General features: G+C 48.8%; 1 protein-coding gene across 2 annotated transcripts in view; it reads left to right on the top strand.

The window, feature by feature from the left end:
• Nucleotides 1-19,028: 19,028 nt before the first annotated feature.
• The window catches only part of ZNF362 (zinc finger protein 362), a 37,125-nt gene continuing 34,823 nt past the window's right edge, over nucleotides 19,029-21,330 (top strand). The window contains exon 1 of one of the 2 annotated variants that reach the window (XM_082653018.1): nucleotides 19,029-19,135. The gene's annotated coding sequence lies outside the window, so the exon portion shown is untranslated. The remainder of the gene's footprint in view (nucleotides 19,136-21,330) is intronic. The other variant, XM_082653019.1, reaches the window with a different exon arrangement.

The following is a 21,330-nucleotide window of genomic DNA, read 5'->3' as shown; positions in this document are numbered from 1 at the left end:
GTCTGATTAATACAAAATTGTGTTTTTTTGTTCCATATTTTACAGATGAGGAAACGGATACACCAAGATGATAAATCATATACATATTTTTGCAAAGATAGCAGATGATGAAGTCAGGATTTGAACGGAGAAACCACATCACGAGCCCACATTTTATCCATCATTCTATGCCGTAGGTCAGAAGTCAGCAAACTCCAGCCAACCATGGGCCAAATCCAGCCAGGACTGTTCCTCTACGTATTGTCTTTGGCTGCTTTCAGCTGCAAGGACAGGGTTTAGCACAGATTTAATAGTTCTGAAAGCGACCATATCTCCCTTTCCCCCAAAGCTGAAAATATTTACTATCTAGTCTTTTATTTAAAAATCGGGATCCCAGATCCAAATTGTAAAATAAATTCCCGTGGAGAGCCAGTTTGAGTCATGTGCCTATGGATGGACCAGTCAGTCATCATAGCTGAGGAGAACAAGGCACTGTGATTGGCCGAGCTTGGATCAGGTGCTTGCCCCTCAGCCCATTGATGCAGCCAGGAAGGCAGGGTTGTATCAAAAGTTATATAGCCAGAGCACAAGGAGGTGTTATGGACTGAAATGTGTCCCCCTAAAATTCACATGTTGAAATTCTAACCCCCTGTGTGACTGCTTTTGGAGATAGGGCCTTTAAAGAGGTAATTAAGGTTAAGTAAGGACATATGGGTGGGGCCCTAATCCCATAGAACTGATCCTTACAAGAGGAAGAGATAATACAACTCACTCTCTTTCCATATGAAGTCACAGTGAGAAGGTGCTATCTGCAAACTGAGGAGAGAGGTCTCACCAGAAGGCAACCCTTCTGGCACCTTGATCTTGGACTTCCATCTAGCCTCCTGAAGCAGGAGAAAATAAATTTCTGCTGTGTAAGCCACCCAGTCTTTTTTGTTGTTTTGCTGTGGTAGTCTGAGTAGACAAATACAGAAGGAGTGGTTTTCCAAATGGTGTGTGTTGGTTGGGGGCTTGGGAACACAAACATGGTGAATTAGCACTGGGAGAACCATTGTGAGCCAAGTAACACCCACGCCATCCCCCAGTCTGTATCTGTTGCATTATTATCAAATACTATTAACAATAGAGTATTATAAATGGTGGATAATTATACCACTGGACAGAACAATGACAGCAAACTCATTCTGGTGGGGACTTGCAGAAAAAAATCGAAAGGAGATCTCAGATTTGCTCTCTCCTCCTCCAATATCCTTGGCAGGACCCAAGTGGGGGTCCCCAACATTCTCTCCGGAGCCCCTTAGGTCATTTTCCTAACACTCATACACATATTGGTACATAGACACCTAATGGTATACATACACATATTGACATGCATTATACATATTGTTACACAGAAAGTAAGGAAGTGCTACAAAGAATGAGGAGACATATCAAAAAGGACACAGGCGCTAACTTGAAGAGGTTCCCACTGGCCAAATCAGGGACAATCTGAAAATCAAAATAATAAATGGTAGTAATGGATTATACACCACTGACTAAAATAGCAATCTATGAGTCTCTATGGATATAAATGAATGAATGGATGAATGAATGAATGGGAAGGAAAAATTTTTTCTTGTCCAGAATGTCAACTACTAAATATAGAAAGAATGAGAGTTAGAAAATCATCAAGGGATGGTAGAACTAGCGGGTGAAAGCCTGATGAGGAACAGGAAACTAAACTAATGGGGTCTCGGAGTATTTCCCCCATGTTATTTATTAGTTACAAAAGGAAACATGGTAACTTTACAGTGGCCTCTGTCTTCACCTAGTGATTGAGGTAAACTTCACCAATATTGGGATAAGATGACATAGTATATTTTCTGATATGATGCCCTGGATCAGTGGTGTACCAAGGGTGGGGCTGTGTGGTGGAGAGTCAACTGCCCTGGGTGCAGGCAATAAAGGAATGAACTGTATTTCTAAAGAATTTAAAAATAGGAAAACTGATTAAAATTGATTCGCTCTTTGTGATGACCACGTGCCAGCAATTTGGTGATGAAACACCTGAAAATACCTAAGCTATTGCTGCCATTACTTTTGAGTTTTAATTATATATTTAGCACACACACACACACACACACACACACACACGGGTTTCATGTGAGCATATTTTAATTACTAATCTTTTAATAAATGTTGAGTTCAAAGCAGAAGCGTATTTGGAGAATTTCCGGTTATACAGTTGACCCTGGCATATGTGGCCTCTGAAAAATGTGGGGTTTTTTCCACTTTTCTTTTTTTAGCGTAAGTCAATATCAGTTCTTAACCATTCAAGCTAACTTTGGAGCAGTTTGTGCCTCCAACCTCTATATTTCCCTGTTTTTAAATAGTAGACTCAGAATAAGCAATAACAGAGTGATGGCAAAGAAAAATGTGTGACATTTTTTTTGAACTTTAGAAAAAAATGTAGTCATCCTTTTCAAGCTCACTTCACTGATGGAAAACGCTGCAGAATGAGGAACAGTGAAAAGGTTTTCCCAAACAAAAACGATTGCTCCACATGAAGCTATGCATGCAGTAGAAACAACGATGGAAAAGTTAACCTCAACCTTTGAAGAACTGCGCGATCCAAAGGAGAACCAGTTCTGATTTTGCTCTCTGCTATGTGTGACAATTTTCCCCTGAGTTATCTTTGATCAATGTGAAGTTTTCGATGAGGTCCATCAGACACAAAAATACTTTCATCAGCTGGAATCAGCTTTCATCCCTGTATAGTAAAACACCAAGCTTTAAAATTGCGTCTTGAAGGTTGGTGGACAGAAATTGTGGAGAAACTCATTAACAATGTAACAACAAATGTAAGGAAGTGAACATTTACATAGAAATTATCATCAGATTTCTAAAAAGAGAGCGGGAGGAACAACAGAAGATCTTCTTACCCTACCAGAAGTTATAAAAGGGAAATGTTTGAATGCTGCAATTGTTTTCACCAAGAATTGCATAGTTTTGAAAAACAATGGATCATATAATGTCAATTTTCAGCCGCTTTGTTTTTGCGAAAGAAGAAAAACTTTGGAAGCTTTTTTTTTTTTAATCAAGTATAATAGAAATATTTGATGAATTTTCTGGTGAATGTATTTCAGTGGAAATTTTTTTGACTGTGGAACTTTTAGAATCAGTATCAATCTGAAAGAAACAAAGCCACGAGCAGCAGTGACATTTCTTGGATTTATTGTGAAAGGGGATTTTTATGAGTGTCTTCAAAACTTCGCCGTTTTTCTATTTATTTATTTGTTTGTTTATTTACCTTCTTTTTTGGCTGCGTCGGGTCTTAGTCGCAGCACATAGGATCTTCCTTGAGGCGTACGGTCTCTTTGTTGTAGCGCTCCGGCTTCTATCTAGTTTTGGCGTGCGGGCTCCTGGGTGCTGGGCTCTGTAATTTGCGGCACGCGGGCTCTCTTGTTGAGGCACGCGAGCTCAATAGTTGTGGTGTGCGGGCTTAGTTGCCCCGCGGCATGTGGGATCTTAGTTCCCCCACCAGGGATCAAGCCTGAGTCCCTTGCACTGGAAGGCGGATCCTCTACCACTGGACCGCCAGGGAAGTCCCACCCCCACCCCCCGCCTCGCACCCCCGTTTTTCTGTTTATTTGTTGATTTGTATGAAAGAAAATTTTCTAAATTAAAGTTAATAAAAACGATTCTTGGATCAACTATAAGGACAGATTTATAAATCTAGTTATGCTTTCCATTAAGCATGAAAATATGAATAAGATCAATTCTGATGAAGACATGAGAAATTTACAGAGACACAAAAACATAAAGTTATTATGCGTTTCAGCGACAGACCAATATGTAGGTATATGTTTTACTCCTTTCTTCTAAAAACTATACCAGTGTAATTAAAAATCATTAATCCATTAATTTTTTCTTTTGTCCTAGAATATTTTTATTTCCTCATATTTTCACTGGCATTTCTATGTTTCTTTTCTGGGCCATTATTATCATTCAGACCATTTCATGAGTATTTCTGAAAAGAATGGTATCATATACAGGAGGAGAGTCTGTTCTGGGTCTTGGATGCCCTAAGTAGGACACTGAGAAGGATACAACCTTCAGTAGTATTCCTGCCCAAAATGTATAATCTGATTCTGATCATGAGGAAACATCAGACAAACAGAAATTGAAGCCATTTTACAAAATAACTGGTCCATGGAATCTATAAAAATGTCAGGCTCACGAAAAACAAAGAAAGGCTCAGGAATTATTTCAGAGTGAAAGAGACTTAAGAGATATGACAGTTAAATGCAATGTGCCACTGTGGACTGGATCTTGGACTAGGAAAGAATAGTTATAAAGGACATTAATGGAATAGTTGACAAAATTTGAACATGGACCGTGGACTAGACAACAGCATTGTATCAGTACTCAATTTCCTGGACCGTGGGCTAGACAACAGCGCTGTATCAGTACTCAATTTCCTGGACCGTGGACTAGACAACAGCGTTGTATCAGTACTCAATTTCCTGGACCGTGGGCTAGACAACAGCGTTGTATCAGTACTCAATTTCCTGGACCGTGGGGTAGGCAACAGCGCTGTATCAGTACTCAATTTCCTGGACCGTGGGGTAGACAACAGCGTTGTGTCAGTACTCAATTTCCTGGACCGTGGGGTAGACAACAGCGTTGTATCAGTACTCAATTTCCTGGACCGTGGGCTAGACAACAGCGTTGTGTCAGTACTCAATTTCCTGGACCGTGGGGTAGGCAACAGCGTTGTATCAGTACTCAATTTCCTGGACCGTGGACTAGACAACAGCGTTGTATCAGTACTCAATTTCCTGGACCGTGGGGTAGACAACAGCGTTGTGTCAGTACTCAATTTCCTGGACCGTGGGCTAGGCAACAGCGTTGTATCAGTACTCAATTTCCTGGTTTTGATGACTGTATTATTGTTCTTTAAGAGACTGTTTTTGTTCTTCGGAAATATACTCTGAAATATTTAGTGGAAAGGGGGCAGGATGTCACTATATGAGTGATGTGTGTGTGTGTGTGTGTGTGTAGATATATGTACAGAGAGATCGATATAGAAAGAGATAGAAAAACAGAGTGAATGAGGCAAAGTGTAGACAACTGGCGAACCTGGCTAAAGGATATTTGGGAGTTTCTTGTACTATTGTTGTAACTTTTGTATAAATTTGAAATTATTTCAAAATTAAAATTTACCCCCCACATCAAACCAATAAAACCTAAACAGGTTGAGCTGGACTCAGTGGTACGTGGCGTAAAGAAAAGCCAATGACACTGAGCCACCTATTATGGGGGAATAGAAAAAGAGAGAGAGAGAGAAAGACAGGGGGTGGAATATATCAATTCAGCAAGAAGAATTGGGGGAAGGTGATAAGGAGGCTGTGGACCGGTGGAAGCTCAGACTCCTGAAGGATAATCAGGGAAGAATAGAGCAAGCTGCTGGATATGTGGTCCTGGTGCTGGAGGGACCTATCAGGGTGGAAGAAGTAACCTTGTGCAAGTCCTGGGAAGATGGAAAAAATTACACAGAGAAGAGAGAACTGGGGACGAACCCTAAGGAGACCAAGATTTAAGAGCTGGCAGAGGAAGAGAGGTCAGCAAAGGAAAGGAGTGATCAGAGAGGTAAAGGGAGAGTTAAATGGCAGAGGTGTCACAGAAGTCAAGGGAGGTGAGAATGTCAAGCAGGAGAAAGTGGTCACTGGGGACAAATGTCATGAAAAGTCAAACAGGATAAGGACAGACTTTTACAGCGGATTCCAACAAGCAGTTACAGATACACTCACGAGCATACCTATGAAAACTCAGGAAAGGACAAAAATTCATTAAGACATCAAAAACCAGGATTGGAAATCAAGCCATGATTGGAATCAAGACTTCCTACTTATTAGAAAGTGATGGAGGTGGACTTCCCTGGTGGAGCAGTGGTTAAGAATCTGCCTGCCAATGCAGCGGACAGGGTTTCGATCCCTGGTCTGGGAAGATCCCACGTGCTGCGGAGCAACTAAGCCTGTGGGCCACAACTACTGAGTCTGTGCTCTAGAGCCCGCGAGCCACAACTACTGAAGCCTGCATGCCTAGAGCCCATGCTCCGCAATAAGAAAAGCCACCGCAATGAGAAGCCCGCACACTGCAACGAAGAGTAGCCACGGCTTGCTGCAACTAGAGAAAGCCCACACGCAGCAACAAAGACCCAACGCAGCCAACAATAAGTAAATAAAATAAATAAATTTATTTAAAAAAAAAAGAAAGTGGGCTTCCCTGGTGGCGCAGTGGTTGGGAGTCCGCCTGCCGATGCAGGGGATGCGGGTTCGAGCCCTGGTCTGGGAGGATCCCACATGCCGTGGAGCAACTGCGCCCATGTGCCACAACTACGGAGCCTGCATTCTGGAGCCCGTGAGCCACACTACTGAAGCCCACGTGCCTACAGCCCATGCTCTGCAGCAGGAGGGGCCGCCGCAGTGAGAGGCCCGCGCACTGTGACCAAGAGTGGCCCCCGCTAGCCGCAACTAGAGAAAGCCCGTGCACAGCAATGAAGACCCAGTGCAGCCAAAAAAATACATACATAAAATAAATAAGTTCAAAAAATAAATAAATAAAAATAAATTAAAAAAAAAAAAAGAAAGTGACGGAGATGGATTAAGAAGTGGGATTCGCAAGCCACAAGTGATATTTGATAGGAAAAGGTAAACTGTAAATATCCTTCCCTCGGGCTTCCCTGGTGGCGCAGTGGTTGAGAGTCCGCCTGCCGATGCAGGGGACACGGGTTCGTGCCCCGGTCCGGGAAGATCCCACATGCCCTGGAGCGGCTGGGCCCGTGAGCCATGGCCGCTGAGCCTGAGCGTCCTGAGTCTGTGCTCCGCAACGGGAGAGACCACACAGTGAGAGGTCCGCGTACTGCAAAAAAAAAAAAAAATCCTTCCCTCTCTGTCCCTGGGTCAGACACTTAAGGTATGTCGCAACAAGAAAAAAGGGGCAGCTGTGTTTCTAAGGCATGAATGCTGCTTTTGGGGGAGCCGGAGTGCTTCTCCCCTCCTCCAAATCAGTTCTTTAAAACAAATCCATACAAAAACTGCAAGTCCTAGAAAATGACCAAGTAGGAAGTGGAGGGAGGGACCTGGGAGTGCATTGTATCTTGAATTGGGGGATTCTGGTTAATACTTTTTTCTTTCTCTTTTTCTTTATGTGCTAATTTTAGTCATGTATTATAATAAGAAAAGAGAGATATTAAAAATAATTATACGTAAGTTTGGTAAAACGCCTTTGTGAAAATGCCTGGGCAAAAAAAGATTGGAGGAACATACATCAAAATATTAGTTATCAAAGGAGATTTTTCCCCTCTTCCTTCGACTTTTATGTAGATTCAAATGTTTCTATCATAAGCATGCATTGCTTTTATAATGGAATGAAATAAGCATAAATTTTTAAAAGGAGAAGGAAGTTTAAAAGTGTCTATGAATTTGGAGATTGGTGAAAGAATTGTTAGTCAAGGGATAGGATGGGGGAAGCAGAAGTGTAGTTCCTATGAATAATCGCTGACATTTCTAGAGCACTTTCTGTTTTGCAAAGTGTTTTTACAAACATTATCTCATTTTGTAGACTGTGCTGGCTGGCTGCGCCCCGGGTCAACTCCATCACTGCCGCACATGGGAGACCTCCCTTGGGGTCTGCAGTGGGTGCTGCAGTGGGTCTGGCCCAGCTCACGTATTGATAACGATAACCACTAAAGTGGCAGAAGTGCCTGGTACTCAGCTCATCCTCACACAAGTCCTATGAAGTGGGACATATTATTAAGTCATCTTCACATTATGGATGAGGAAAGCGTGGCACAGAGAGGTTAGGGAACTCGCCCAATGTCACACAGAACAAGGATTTGGGCTCAGAGAGTGTGGCTCCATAGCTCCTCTGCACTCCATGGATGCTCTAAGCCTCAGTAAGGCCTGCATCCCAGCACCTTCCCATCCTCCCAGACCCTCCCAGCCCTGCTCTATTCCCGGGTTGTGCAGTGGTAGCCCTGAGGCTCTATTTCGTCCCCACCTGCACCACGCAGGGCACCAGGAACACTGGGGTTGCACACGTGCCTCAGTTCTCAGATCCCAGGAGCTCTCTGGGGTTCCCTTCTCGGGGGCCCTTCGCTTTCTAAGCTTTGTTTTTGCTGCCCCTCTCTGTCTCCTCTCCCTCCCCTCCTTCCCGGGGTGGTGGGTGCAGCAGGGATTATCACACATTCTCTTAAATCTTTGGTCTTAGGTCTGGACCTAGGGTTTTGACATAAAAGTCCAGAACTTAAGTCCTTGTTATCCCTGTTATCATGTCATCCCCTCCCGGAGGCACTAACCACAGGAGTGCCCTAGCTAACTGAATTATTAAGCGCAACAAATATTTATCTAGTGCCAGCTATGTGTCAGGCACTGTTTTAGGCACCAGGCATACAACTGTGGATCAAAATCTGATGGAGGAAGGACAGAGGGCACAAGGGCATTTTGGTGGGGGAAAAACCTTCAGTTAATGCTTCATAATGCTATCCCAGGACCTCCGTGGTGGTGCAGTGGTTAAGAATCTGCCTGCCAGTGCAGGGGACACGGGTTCGAGCCCTGGTCCGGGAAGATCCCACACGCCGTGGAGCAACTAAGCCCGTGCGCCACTGCTACGGAGCCTGAGCTCTAGAGCCTGTGAGCCACAACTACTGAGCCCGTGTGCCACAACTACTGAAGCCCACGTGCCTAAAGCCCGTGCTCTGCAACAAGAGAAGCCACCCAATGAGAAGCCTGCGAACTGCAACGAAGAGTAGCCCCCACTCGCCACAACTAGAGAAAGCCCGCGTGCAGCAACAAAGACCTAAGGCAGCCAAAAATAAAAATAAATAAATTAAAAAAAAAAAAAAAGAATGCTATCCCACCCTGCTTCTAAGCACCCCATGCCACTGTGTGTGGTGGGAAGAGATAGGCAGAGCTAATGGAGTCAGACCAGGCCCCACCATTCACTTGCTGTGTGGCCTTGGCCACTGACTTCATCTCTCTGAGCCTCAGCAACTTTGTTCGTAAAATGGGGATCACCAAAGCTGCCTCGTGGGATTATGGTGAGGATTAAAAGGGGTGGGGGGGTGGGTCAATGGCCTGAGTGTGGAGCCTGGCTCGGAGGAGGCACTCAGTAGAGAACAGCTACCAATGTTGTGTTTTCCTTATCTCTGGGATTTCCCCCTGTGGCTGCAAACCTCATTTAATCGGCCTTCGGATTCCTGTCCTTCTACAAGGCTGACGGGCTTGGCAAGAGGCTCTAGCCCTCAGCTCTGCAGGAGCAGAGATTGGATTTTGTCAGGTCCTGGGGGTCATACTCTTGGGACCCTGATGGATAAACCAGGTGTTGGGCTTCCCTGGTGGCGCAGCGGTTAAGAATCCGCCTGCCAGTGCAGGGGATACAGGTTTGAGCCCTCGTCCGGGAAGATCCCACATGCCGCAGAGCAGCTAAACCCCTGCGCCACAACTACTGAGCCCACGTGCCACAACTACTGAGCCCGCACACCTAGAGCCCGTGCTCTGCAACAAGAGAAGCCACTGCAATGAGAAGCCCGTGCACTGCAACGAAGAGTAGCCCCTGCTCACCGCAACTAGAGAAAACCCGCACACAGCAACGAAGACCCAACACAGCCCCAAATAAATATATAAATAAATAAAATAACCAGGTGTCAAGTGCCTCCTCCTTTGTGGTGACCTGCATACCCTGTCCACCAACAGGCCTGAGGAGACAAGCTCATGTGGAGTGTTAACTGTGGGGCCGGGTCTTGCCTGTGTCACTTCAATCCGCTCAGCCTCCCTGTGGACAGACAGATGGCCCCAGGTTTACAAGCAGAAAACAAACACTGAGACTCTGAGAGGGATCACACTCCTCAAAGGCCTTGGAATCAGTTTTTAAAGTGTTGTTCAGAGTTCAGGACCAGAGCAAAGGGAGGAGGACTGATCCATGGCTCACCTGAGGCACGTATGAGTGAGGGTTCTTTTGGTTACAAGGACATAGGCCTGCTGTAATGGGTGAAATGGTAGCATGCCCAAAAGATAGGTCCCTGTCTGAATCCCCAGAACCTGTGAATGCCATCATTTGGAAAAAGGGTCATTGCAGATGTAATAAATTTAAGAATTTGAGATAAGATCATTCTGGAGTACCTGGAAGGGCCCTATATCCAATGACAAGTGTCCCTATGAGAGACAAAAGGGAAAGAAGGTCATGTGAAGACAAAGACAAAGACTGGACACCTGTAGCCACAAGCCAAGGGATGCCTGGAGCCATCGGAAGGTGGAAGAGGCCAGGAAGAGTTCTTCCCTAGAAGCTGAGGAGGGGGTGTGGCCCTGCCCACATCTTGATTTGAGACTTCTGACCTCCAGAACAGTGACAGGATGAATTCCTGTTTAAGCCACCAAGTTGGTGATCATTTTTTACACCAGCTCTGCAAAACGAATACACCTGCCCAAGGGGAACTTGGCTCATTGTAGCCAAACCAAGGGAGGGGCTTGCAGTTAGGCCACACTTTGGGATGGCTTGGTGGAGGCAGGAGGGCGCTGCCAGCACCTTCTTCTCTGCACTCTGCCCCTCTCAGCATGGGATTTCTATTCTCTCAGATGGCTTCTTCTGGGGCCACGGCTTTAGGTGCCCAAGGATAGCCCAGGAGAAGGCTTCTGATTGGCCTGGTTCGGGTTGTGTGACCCTCCCGTCCCCACTGGAACCGCCTGGTTGGAATAAGAGGCACAGCAATTCCGCCAAAGAAGGAAGCTGTTGTCGCCTGTAGAAGGTAAAGGCCTAGCAGGAAGCATGAACTGATGTCCACGCACAGGTATTTCATCCAGGCCATTGAGAAGCCTGGAAGCTGCTTCTCCCCTGGTGGGTCAAGTGTCCAGATAGGACTGGGTACCCAGCTCAGTGGGCTGGGGTCTGAAATCAAGCCTGTAAGGTCTCCCCACCCCGCCCCGCCTCTAGTATTTCTGCATTCCTGGGGATTTATACCACTGCTTTGGTTTAATGACATTCCTCCCCTTTCAGTCTTCTACAGACCATGTGCAGGGATTTTTGTTTTTATTGAATGACCATGATTTTGCCTGCCTAGTGCCCCCTACTTCTCCCCAGGGCAACTTGCCCCTTCTCTTACTGGCTCTCTAACGCTCCCCTGGGATGCTATAGATGCCGACTTACTGGCTGCAGTTGATTGGTCCAAAGGTGGCCACCTGACTCAAGTAGGGCCAATGACAGCAGACTCCCTTAGGAGGATGAAGCTCTGATCTGCAGGTTGGGGTAGCTGCTGGTGCCCTTGCACTCTGGAGAAAGATTAACGCTTATTTGAGGGAAGCAGAAAGGAGGGAGGCCTGAGGTATTCTAGCCCCTGGTTTGATTGTTCCTGGGACCTCTGCTTCTTGTACAGCTTGGCTGTTCAAACTTGCCTTGGATTCTGTGAGCCAGTAACCCCCTTTTCCTGCTTATTTGCTAGCCTGAGGTGGAGTTCTCTTTCTTGCCAGCCGAAGTGTGCAAAAATAAGTGCTCAATATTATATATGAACAGAATAAAGCCTAGAACAATAGACTCACATCAGGTCACGTGTTGACTCTGTCTCATTTTACCTATGGAACAACTGAAGCCCAGAGAGGGAAGTTAGCTACCCACAGCAACAAAGCATGTGAGCAGTGGAGCCAGGATCTCAAATACAAGCCCCCAGTTGTCTGCCACTCTGAGTCCCTTCTTTAAGGACTTTTCCATGACTCTGGCACCCTGATTTGTGTGTGGCTTAGAGTGGCTGGCCTTATTCCTTTCTTTGCCTCAATTTCCCCATCCCATCCCTGTGGGCACACAATTCCTGGCAGAAGAGAAGGGAATCAGATGTTATCCATGTGGGCTGCTTTGTGTTCTCAGGGCCTGCAAAAGACTATTATTATTTAATTTACTACAAATGCTAATTATAAGGGAAGGTAATTGTCTGCCCTTTCATTATGACACTTCTGCCCTTTCCCCCTGGCAGCCCCTGGGTCAGTCATAAAAAAGAGCTGTGTCCAGATCTGCTGTGACAGCCCACCTCTGGAGGTTTGTGGAGACCAGCTGGGAGGAAGGGCTGAAAGTAGAAGCTGCCGTCACTTTCTGAAGGTGATCTGTGAATGATAAGGCCCTTCCATATCCATGAACTCCTTAGGTCCTGTAGGGATGGGGGCATTAACACTCCCTGAGCCCCTGCCAGGTCCTGGACACTGTGCTGCATGCCCTACCTTCTCCATGTGAGATCATGCCTATAAAAAAAACCCAGCAAGATGCCTCACTTATAGTAATGCTCGGTAAATGGTGGTGTATACAATTTCCAATCCTGACACACAGCCCTGTGAAATAAGGATTAGTATCCTCCTTTGATAAAGGAGCAGGCTGAGATGCCCTCAGGTCCTAAAGCTCCTGGGAGCCAGTATTTGAACCTTGTGTGTCTGATCTCAAAGCACTCATGCTTTTCACTTACAACTTGCCCCAGGCACTGTTGACCCATTTCACAGTTGAAGAAATTGAGGCCCAGAGCTGCCATGTGGCTTACCCAAGCTCACTGAGGTTAGTAACAGAGTCAGGACGAGGATCCACATGTCCTGCCCTGCCTGGTTGGGGCTCTGACTTGCTTCTGGCTCTGCTCTCCCCGCCCCCACCACCCCTACTTTTCCTTCTGCCACTTCCCTCTATCCCACAACCCCCAGCTCACTACTGATGGTAGAGACACATAGACGACTAAGTCACAGTCTTGACCTCTGGCTAAGCAAGCACTAAACTCAATTGCGGACCTGGAAACTCCTGAATAAGGCTGGCCCTGCCTATGACAGTCGTTACTAATGAGTCACAACACTCTTCCTGTTTAGGGGCCAGATTCCTGATCCTTTGAGATTTAAATAAAAATCGACTGGAATTTCCTACCTCACATTTGGTGGAAATCCAATGATGTCCCCAAGGTTTCTTTGCATTCCAGTGACTTACAGAGTCCTGGTCATTTCCAGCTCCGACTTTCTCCTCCCAGTGCACCTTCAAGCTCTCTCCTCTGCCTGTCTTTCCTCTCTGCTCTGTGCCAGTCCAGGTAACCCAGAGCCAACCTACCATTCAGTATGCATCTCATCTTACTAAAGACTTAAAGAAACAGAATGGGGATTGTATCATAGAGATGCAAAGAGCAGAAAGTTGAACAATAGCTATCACTGCTTTTACAAGAAAGCCCGTGTGCAGCAACAAAGACCCAACGTGCGGCCAAAAATAAATTAATTAAATAAAAAACAAACAAAAAAACTTGCCTAAAACCACCAGCCTATCAGATACAAAGTTGAGGTTCAAACCTAGCTCTGTTGAACTCTTAAACCTAATCTGTTAACTCTAAACTCTACAGCCATCTTGAGAGAAATAAAATAGGCAAAGGTAAACAGAGTGAATGGGCAGAGAACTCACATGCTCATTCATTCATTCATTCACTCAGCTAACACCACATAGCACCCACCAGGCCCTGCAGCAAACAGAGCTCTGGACCAGGAGTTGGAGGACCTCAGCTGAAAACCTGGCTCCAAACTTAGCCAACCATTTTCCTTCTTTGGGCTTCAGTTTTCCCACCTGTGAAGTAAGGTATAACATCCCTGCCATCCGTCCTCCCAGGAATCCTGTCGGGGTGCAATTAGAAAGTACATGTGTTGATGCTTGAGGTTGTTTTTACTTCTGATAGGAGGTACACCCCAGTCTGTGGGATGAAGAGGCAGCTAGCTTCAGCTGAGGGCAAGGAGAGAAGATGGAAATCTCTTGGCATCAAGATCCCACTGTGAACAGGCTGGGGATGCAAGGCTATGAAGCCAGCCTTGTGCTTGCCATGATGGGGCGGCGGCACCTGGGAACTGCCTGGACACCTCTTGTTTCTTCACTCCCCACATCTATTTGTCACCACGTTCTGGTGACACGGAGTCCTTAATATGTCACACATTTGTCCAGTTCTTTCCACTTCTGCTAGTGCCACCCTGGTCCAATCCATCACCATTGTTCACTTGGCAGACTTTGAAAATCTTCCTCCTGTCCTCCCTGCTTTCCTACTTTGCCCCATTCCAGTCTATTCTCTCCCCAGAAGTCACAGGGACCTTTTGAAAAGGAATCTGACCACTTCTCTGCTTAATGTCTGCCTCTCCATGACTCCCTCTTGCTCTTAAGCTAAAATCCTAAATCCCTGCCAGAGCCTGCCTGGGACTTCTGGCCCTCAGCGTCACTTTGCAACCCCCCTCATTCCATTTGAGCTCCACTGTCGTTTTGGCCTTGCAATACAGCAAGCTCCTCTTTGCCTCAGAACCTCACGTACTGTTCTCTCTGCCAGAAATGCTCTTCTCTCTCTTCTCTGGTCTCGGCTTACGTGGCCCTTCCTCTGGGAAGTTCTCCTTGATTTTCTCTTACCCCCTCCCCAAACACCTCCAACCTCCCCTTTGAAGCTCTTATGAGATGAATTACTTATTCGCTTGGTTATATGTTAAATTCTGTCTCCTGGAACAGACGGTGGGAGAGCTCACTAAGGTCCACTTCTCTTTGCCTTCCAGAGGAACACTGCTTCCCAGCCTCCCTTGCAGTTGGGCAGGACCATGTGACTAGTGTTGGCCAATGGATGGAGAGCCTCTAGCCTCTCTTCTCCTGCCATGGTAACTGAGAAAGCCACATGTTCCAGTGGGTGCAGCTTCAAGATGGTAGGGACTCCTCAGCCTAGGTCTCCAAGTGACTAGAGCAGAGGACCCAGGATAAGCATGTGGCACACGGGAGAAATAAACAACTTGTGTTATGTCACTGAGGTTTTGTGATATGTCACTGGAGTTCTTTGTTACTGCAGCATAGCCTGGTTTAATGCTCTAATGCTCTAACAGAGCAGGGCCTGGGTCTTGTTCACTGCCTCTCCAGAGTCTGGACCCTAGTGGCAACATAGAAGTAGGTGCTTTGTAAATACTTGTTGAATGAGTGAAAATGTAGAACATGTAAGACATGGTTTCTTCCTCAAAGCATTTACTCTAACTCAAGAGACAGATACTCATATACACAACAGTTAGAATATAATCCGGGGCTAAATTGTAAAAATTAAAGAAGAAGGAGGGCAGTTAACTGCATTAACAGCAGTTAATGGGTTGGAGTGGTCATGGAGGGCTTCCTGGAGGAGAATAAGGAGGATTTGAAGAACTGGAGAGGGTAAGAGTGGGTTGCTGTTCACCCGATCATTTGTCCATCCATTCAGCAAACATTTATTCTAATGCAACATGATAAGTACTTTGCCAGCAGTGTGGCCAGAGGACTGTGGTGCTCTTGGAAACCAGAGGAAAGTGCCTCTCCCCACACAGAGGACCTTGAATAGCCTCACAGAGGAGGTGATGTTTGAGCTGAACTTTGATAAGTAGGTGTTCACTAGAGAGATAAAAGACGGGTGGAAAAGAACTGAGGATCCCAGGCAGAGGGAACAGCGTGAGCAGAGGCCTGGAGGCATGAAGGTGCACAGCGTGTTCAGGGAAGGGGCAATGTCCAGCGTGCTTGGATTTGGGGTAGAGGGGTCTGGATGGCAGTGGCAAAGAGATGAGTTCAATTTCTTCACCTCTGGCTTCTTGCATCTCAGCCCACACCAATTCCATTCAGACCATATTAAAAGCCTCTTAGATGCTCCCAAAAGACTTTTTAGAGAACAGTTAAGACCTGAAGGATGAGTTAAAAGTGACCAGGAAAGGTGGGATGAAAGGACAAGGAAGGGTATTCCAGGCAGAGGGAACAGCATGTGCCTTGGAAGGTAAAGAGCCAGGCCTGAGACAGCAGCTCACTTAGTCTGACAGAAGCATAGCTTTCCAGGTGCTTAGACAGGTGGCTGGTGAGGCAGGGACAGATCATGTTACCCTCCCCCATAAATCCCTTATAAAGATTCCAGCTCAGCAGCAGTCAAAGCCTTCAGGATTCCGTCTCCCATCTCCCTCTCCACCCTAAACTCCAGTGCCTTTGCATGTACTATTCTAAGTACTTAGAATTGCAATGATGATGATAATAATAACATAATAACACTCGTTGGGCCATTAAAATGTGTTAGGTGCTATGTCAAGCTCTATTTCATTGAACAACAATGATATCAACGATCATATGGGTTGGTGAATTTTTTAAGTATTTTTTTTCCTATTAGACTTTATTATTATTATTATTTTTTTTGCTGTACGCGGGCCTCTCACCGTTGTGGCCTCTCCCATTGTGGAGCACAGGCTCCGGACGCGCAGGCTCAGCGGCCATGGCTCATGGGCCTAGCCACTCTGCGGCATGTGGGATCTTCCCAGACCGGGGCACTAACCCGTGTCCCCTGCATCGGCAGGCAGACTCTCAACCACTGCACCACCAGGGAAGCCCCTAGACTTTATTTTTTATTTATTTATTTATTTTTTAATATTTATCTTTTTAAAAGTATTTATTTATCGGCTGCATCAGGTCTTAGTTGCAGCACGAGGGATCTCTCGTTGCAGCGCGGGCTTCTCTCTAGTTGTGGTGCGGGCTTAGTTGCCTTGTGGCCTGTGGGATCTTATTTCCCCAACCAGGGATCGAACTGGCGTCCCCTGCATTGCAAGATGGATTTTTAACCACTGGACCACTAGGGAAGTCCCTAGACTTTATTTTTTAGAACAGTTTTAGGTTTATAAAAAAATTGAGAAGATATTACAGAGTTCCCATATGTTCCCCCACCCTCCCATTCAGTTTTCCCTATTAGTAACATATTAGTATGTTATATTTTTTTAATTTGTTGCAATTATTGATGAAAACTTTTATTGATTTATTACTGTTAACTAAAGTCCATTGTTTAAGATTTCCTTAGTTTTTAGCCTAACATCTTTTTTCTGTTCTGGGATCCTGTCTGGGATACCACATTACATTTAGTTGTTATGTCTCTTTAGGCTTCTCTGGGCTGTGACAGTTTCTCAGACTTTCCTAGTTTTTGATGACCATGGCAGTTTTGAGGAGTACTAGTTAGGTATTTTTTTCGGACGCCCTACTGTTCTATTTGGCCTGATGTTTTTCTCATGTCAAGACTGAAATTATAGGTTATTGGGAGGAAGACCAGAGAGGTAAAGTGTCATTTTCATCACATACTGTCAAATGTACGTACTGTCAATGTGACTTGTGACTGTTGATGTTGGCGTTGGTCACCCGGCTGAGGTAGCTGGTGTCAGGTTTCTCTGCTGTGAAGTTACTCCTCTTTCCCTCCTTTTTCATACTGCACACTTTGGAAGGAAGTCACTCTATGCAGCCCACCCCCAAAGAGCGGACAGTTATGCTCCACCTCCTTGGCTATCTGCAGAAATTATTTCAAATTCTTCTGCATGAGACATTTGTCTCCTCTCCCATTTATTAATTTATCATTTCACTGAACTTCTCAACAATGGGTTGCTATTTACCACCCCCATTTTCCTGGAAACTGGAAACCCCTCCCTTCTTCCCAACCCGGCTCACCCCAGAACTAATTTCTGAAGAGCTTCTCCACCTTCCTGAGGGAAAAAAAAATGGCCTCCTCTGTGTCATCTACATCCTCTTCCCCTTTATAATTCCACCTAATTCCCACTACACATATGTATTGTGCTCTGCTCGGTGCCAGGCACTGTGCTTAGGGCTCGAACACAAATGGTACACGTGGGCGCTGTCCTCCAGTTGCTCAGCCCTGACATCCTGTGCTAGACTGGAATCTCCAGGAGGGCAGGGATTTTGTCCAACTTGCTCATGGCTGTGTTTCCAGCCAACCAGCACAGCGTCTGATAGGAGGTCCTTAAATCACTATTTAACGAATTGGGAAATGCTTCCCAGAGGAAGGCAAACACTGGCAGGTGATTGCTTATGTGTGTGTCCTTCCCCGGGGGACTGGGTGCTTCCTGAGGGCAGGGCCAGCCTTGATTCATCGTGGCCTAGAGGCCAGCTGGCAGTGAGTGAGTGTCACAGGAGGTCTGAGCCCGGTGAAAGGACCCAGGGACTGGCCGCCTCCTCAGGTAGAAGTGAAGTTTGGAAGCTGACACAGCCCGGGAGGCCGAATCCGGAGGACTTGGTGACTGATTGGCTGGGGAGGGTGAAGCGGGAGGAGTCACACACAGATGGCTCTGAGGTCTGGAGCTGGGGGACAGCCGGTGCCACCTCTGAGAGACTCGGCGAGGACAGCCACTGACAACCTCCGGCGGCCCCACCCTTTGGGGGCTCGGGCCTAGGGCCAGGGAGCGCCGGAGCTTACTGAGGGAGGGGGTGGCCTGGCCTGTACAAACTTCTCCCCCTCCCCCCATCCCCGTGTCCTCGACTTAAAAACAAAAATCTCAGCCTGGATTTTGAGCACGATCGTTGGTTATCAGGTGTGGGAGCCCATCCTGGGGGTCCCCTCCTGCCTGCCGTCTGCGAGGGAGACCCCCAGGCACGGCCGGGCCCCGCGCGGGCTCGGCCTGGTCGGGGCCGCGGCCCGCCAGGCCCAGGTCCCCAGTCCGCCGTCGCCGGGGAGGGGGCCTGGGCGGGACAATGGCCGCGGCAGCCGGGGCCCCGGGAGCCCCCGTGCTGGGGAAGGGGCTGGCCTAGGGCCGGGCGCCGGTGCCCTCCCCGCGCGGCTCGGGCGGGCGGAGGGGGGCGAGGAGTTCCTTTGTGGCTCTGCCTCCGGCGCGGCGCGGGCGGGGGGCGCCGCGCAACTTTGAGAGGCGGCAGCGGTGGCGGCGGCGGCGAGCGCGAGACGAGGCCCCGGGGCCCAAGCGGGGCCCCCAGCGCGCGGCCCGCCCCCGCCCCCCGCCCGGCCCCCTCCTCTCCCGCGCCGTCGCCCGCGCCCGGCGCTGCCCACTCGCGGGAGCCCCCGGGGCCGGACGGGCTGCGCAGCCGGAGAGGCGGGGGCCCGACGCGGCCCCCCCCGGAGCCGGGCGCCTGGCGCGGGGGCTCGCCGAGCGCACGGGGGGCCGCGCGGCGCTGCAGACCCAGCCTCCCGCCGCCGCCGCCGCCGCCGCCGCCGCCTCGGCGCTTGCAGAACCCAGAAGTGAACAGCAGGCGACCCGGAAGGTTTGCGCGCGGCTCCGCACCGAGCCGGAGCCGGAGCCCGGAGCCGGAGCCCCAGCCCGGCCCTACTCGGGCCGCCGGGCGCGGGGCTGCGGCCGCGTCCCGGAGCCGCCGCCAGCACAGCCAGGTCCGTGCGGGCCCGGAGCCCGGGGAGCGGGCTCGGCGGCGGCGGGCGCCCGCCCGCGGGAAAGTTGCGCCGAGTTGCGGGCGGGGGGCCGGCCGCGCGGGCCGGGGCGCTCAGAGGGCCCGGGGCCGCCTGCACCTCGGGCCCGGCCCGGAGCGGCGGCGGTAGCGGCGCGCGGGGTAGGAAGTGTCTCCGGCGGTGTGTCTGGTCTGCTCTCCGAGTGTGCGTGTGCGTGTGTGTGTGTGTGTGTGTGTGTGCGCGCGCGTGTGTGTGTTTTCTTAAGCCGGGCTATTCAAACCTGCTGCAATTCTCCGGTAAACAATGATTCATGGGGCTTAATGCAAATAAACGGATTGCAAACGACGCGGTTCGCGCACTTTGCAGCCGGCCGGGTGGAGCGGCCAGTGCCGGATTTCTCCCTTTTTTTGCAGATCTGCAGAATATGGCGTCCCTGTCCTGTTTTAAAAATAAGCCAGGCTGCCATTTTTGTTTTTCTTTTGTCTGAAAATTTTAATAAAACTGTCTGAGAATGTGGGAGAGGCGGCTGGAAGCAGAGGGGGCACCCGAAGGGTTGGCTTTTTTCCTTTTCTTTGGCGAGAGCCGCGAGCCTTTCGGGGAGGTGAGACACAATGCAATTGCACTTTAAAGAGAAAAAAAAAAAAAAGGAAGCCGCTGGGCGATTTTGGGGGGAGGGTTGGGAATTTAAAGTTAACTCCGAAAGTTTTCTCTCTTTTTTTAGTTTTTTTTTTTTTTTTTTTCTTTTGGAAGGCGGTGAAATGCCGCGAAAGGATTTCGGGGCTCATTTCTCCCCCCAGCCAGCTGCCTCTGCGGGATTTTTGGGAAAAAGTTAACTGCCGATTTCCCCAGAGCTGCGGGGGGGATGTGGAGGATTGGGGACGGGGGTTTCGGGGGACTAGGAAATGTCTTTTGGAAGAGGCCGCGTAAAACGGCATTGTAAGGAACTATATTCTCAGATTTGGAGGAGAGGGTTGGCAATAGGGGCTCTGAGTGGGCCCTGGGTTTCCAACTAAGACCCTCGGCATGAGGAAGTAATCCTGCTCTCCCCCACCCAGCCCTGGAGCAGTGTGGAACCCTCAGATCTCTGAGCTGGGGGTGGGGTGGGCCTGTCTCCTTCATGGGTGGCCGGGGCCCCATTGTAGGCGGAAATCCTGCCCTGGGTGCTGCGGTAGCTCCCTGAGCCCTTGGGCAAGTGTGCTCGGCAGTTGGAGAGCCCCTTCCCCGACCTGGTGGGCCTCCTGGCCCTGGTAGGTGGCTTCTGGTGGTAAATGCCCCCAGGTGGTTGGCTCTTGGCTGGGTGCAGGCCGGCAGCCCCAGGGGGACCTGTCTGAGGGGAGGGGCCGGGAGAGGTTGTCCGGTGGTGGTCGTCTGAGCCTCTTCCCTGCGGTGTGCTCTTACCCACTCTGCCGCCCCTGCCCTGCCCTGGAGGCTCCCTGTTGGAGGCAGTTTGGACTTGGGTGAAGTTCCTGAAGTATTTCTCTGGACAGGTCAGGGCTTGCTGGCTTTGAGGCTACAGAAGTGTTCTGAAGGCCAGGCCCATGAGGTCTGGGGTGGCTGGCGCCGTCCAAGTCACCTGGGCAGCCTTGGTTGGGTGTGGTCTTTCCCTTTTGGGAGAGTTTGTCTGTCCTGGGAGGACCCTGAGCCTGTCTAACCCCTTCCCCAAGGTCTCCTGGAGGGGAGACCCCTCCAGTCACTCCTGGTCTGTGACTCCACAGGGCAGGGTGAGCTCACTTCGGGCAGAGCCAGGGGTTGAAGCCTGGGGCTTAGGGATTCAGGGCTGCAGAACTTGGCATGTCTGAGCCAGAGGGTACTAAGCCAGGCATTTTTCTGATGGAGAAACTGAAGTCTAGAGAGGGGAAGTGATTGTCCCAAAGTCACATTGCCAGTTAGATGGAGAGCTGAGACAGGGACTCAGATTTCAGGTTTTTACATCTGGGCTCTCTCCACCGTTCTCTGTTGGGGGTCTGACCCCTGGAAGAGTCATTTTGGACAGAACTGGACTGGAATGGGACAGCATGTCCACCTTCACTCCTACCCCTGCCCACCGCCATCATAATCCTGCCTGAGTGAAGGGAACTTTACAGTTTGCACAGTGTAGTGCATGACTGTTACCACATCAGGTTCTCCCAGAAACTCAGGTGAAATTGTCAAGGTGGGGGATACTTAACCCCATTTTAAAA

This window comes from Grampus griseus (genome assembly GCF_964374135.1).
Source record: "Grampus griseus genome assembly, chromosome: 1".
In the NCBI taxonomy this organism is placed as follows: Eukaryota; Metazoa; Chordata; class Mammalia; order Artiodactyla; family Delphinidae; genus Grampus; species Grampus griseus.
This window is presented reverse-complemented; position numbering and strand designations above follow the sequence as displayed.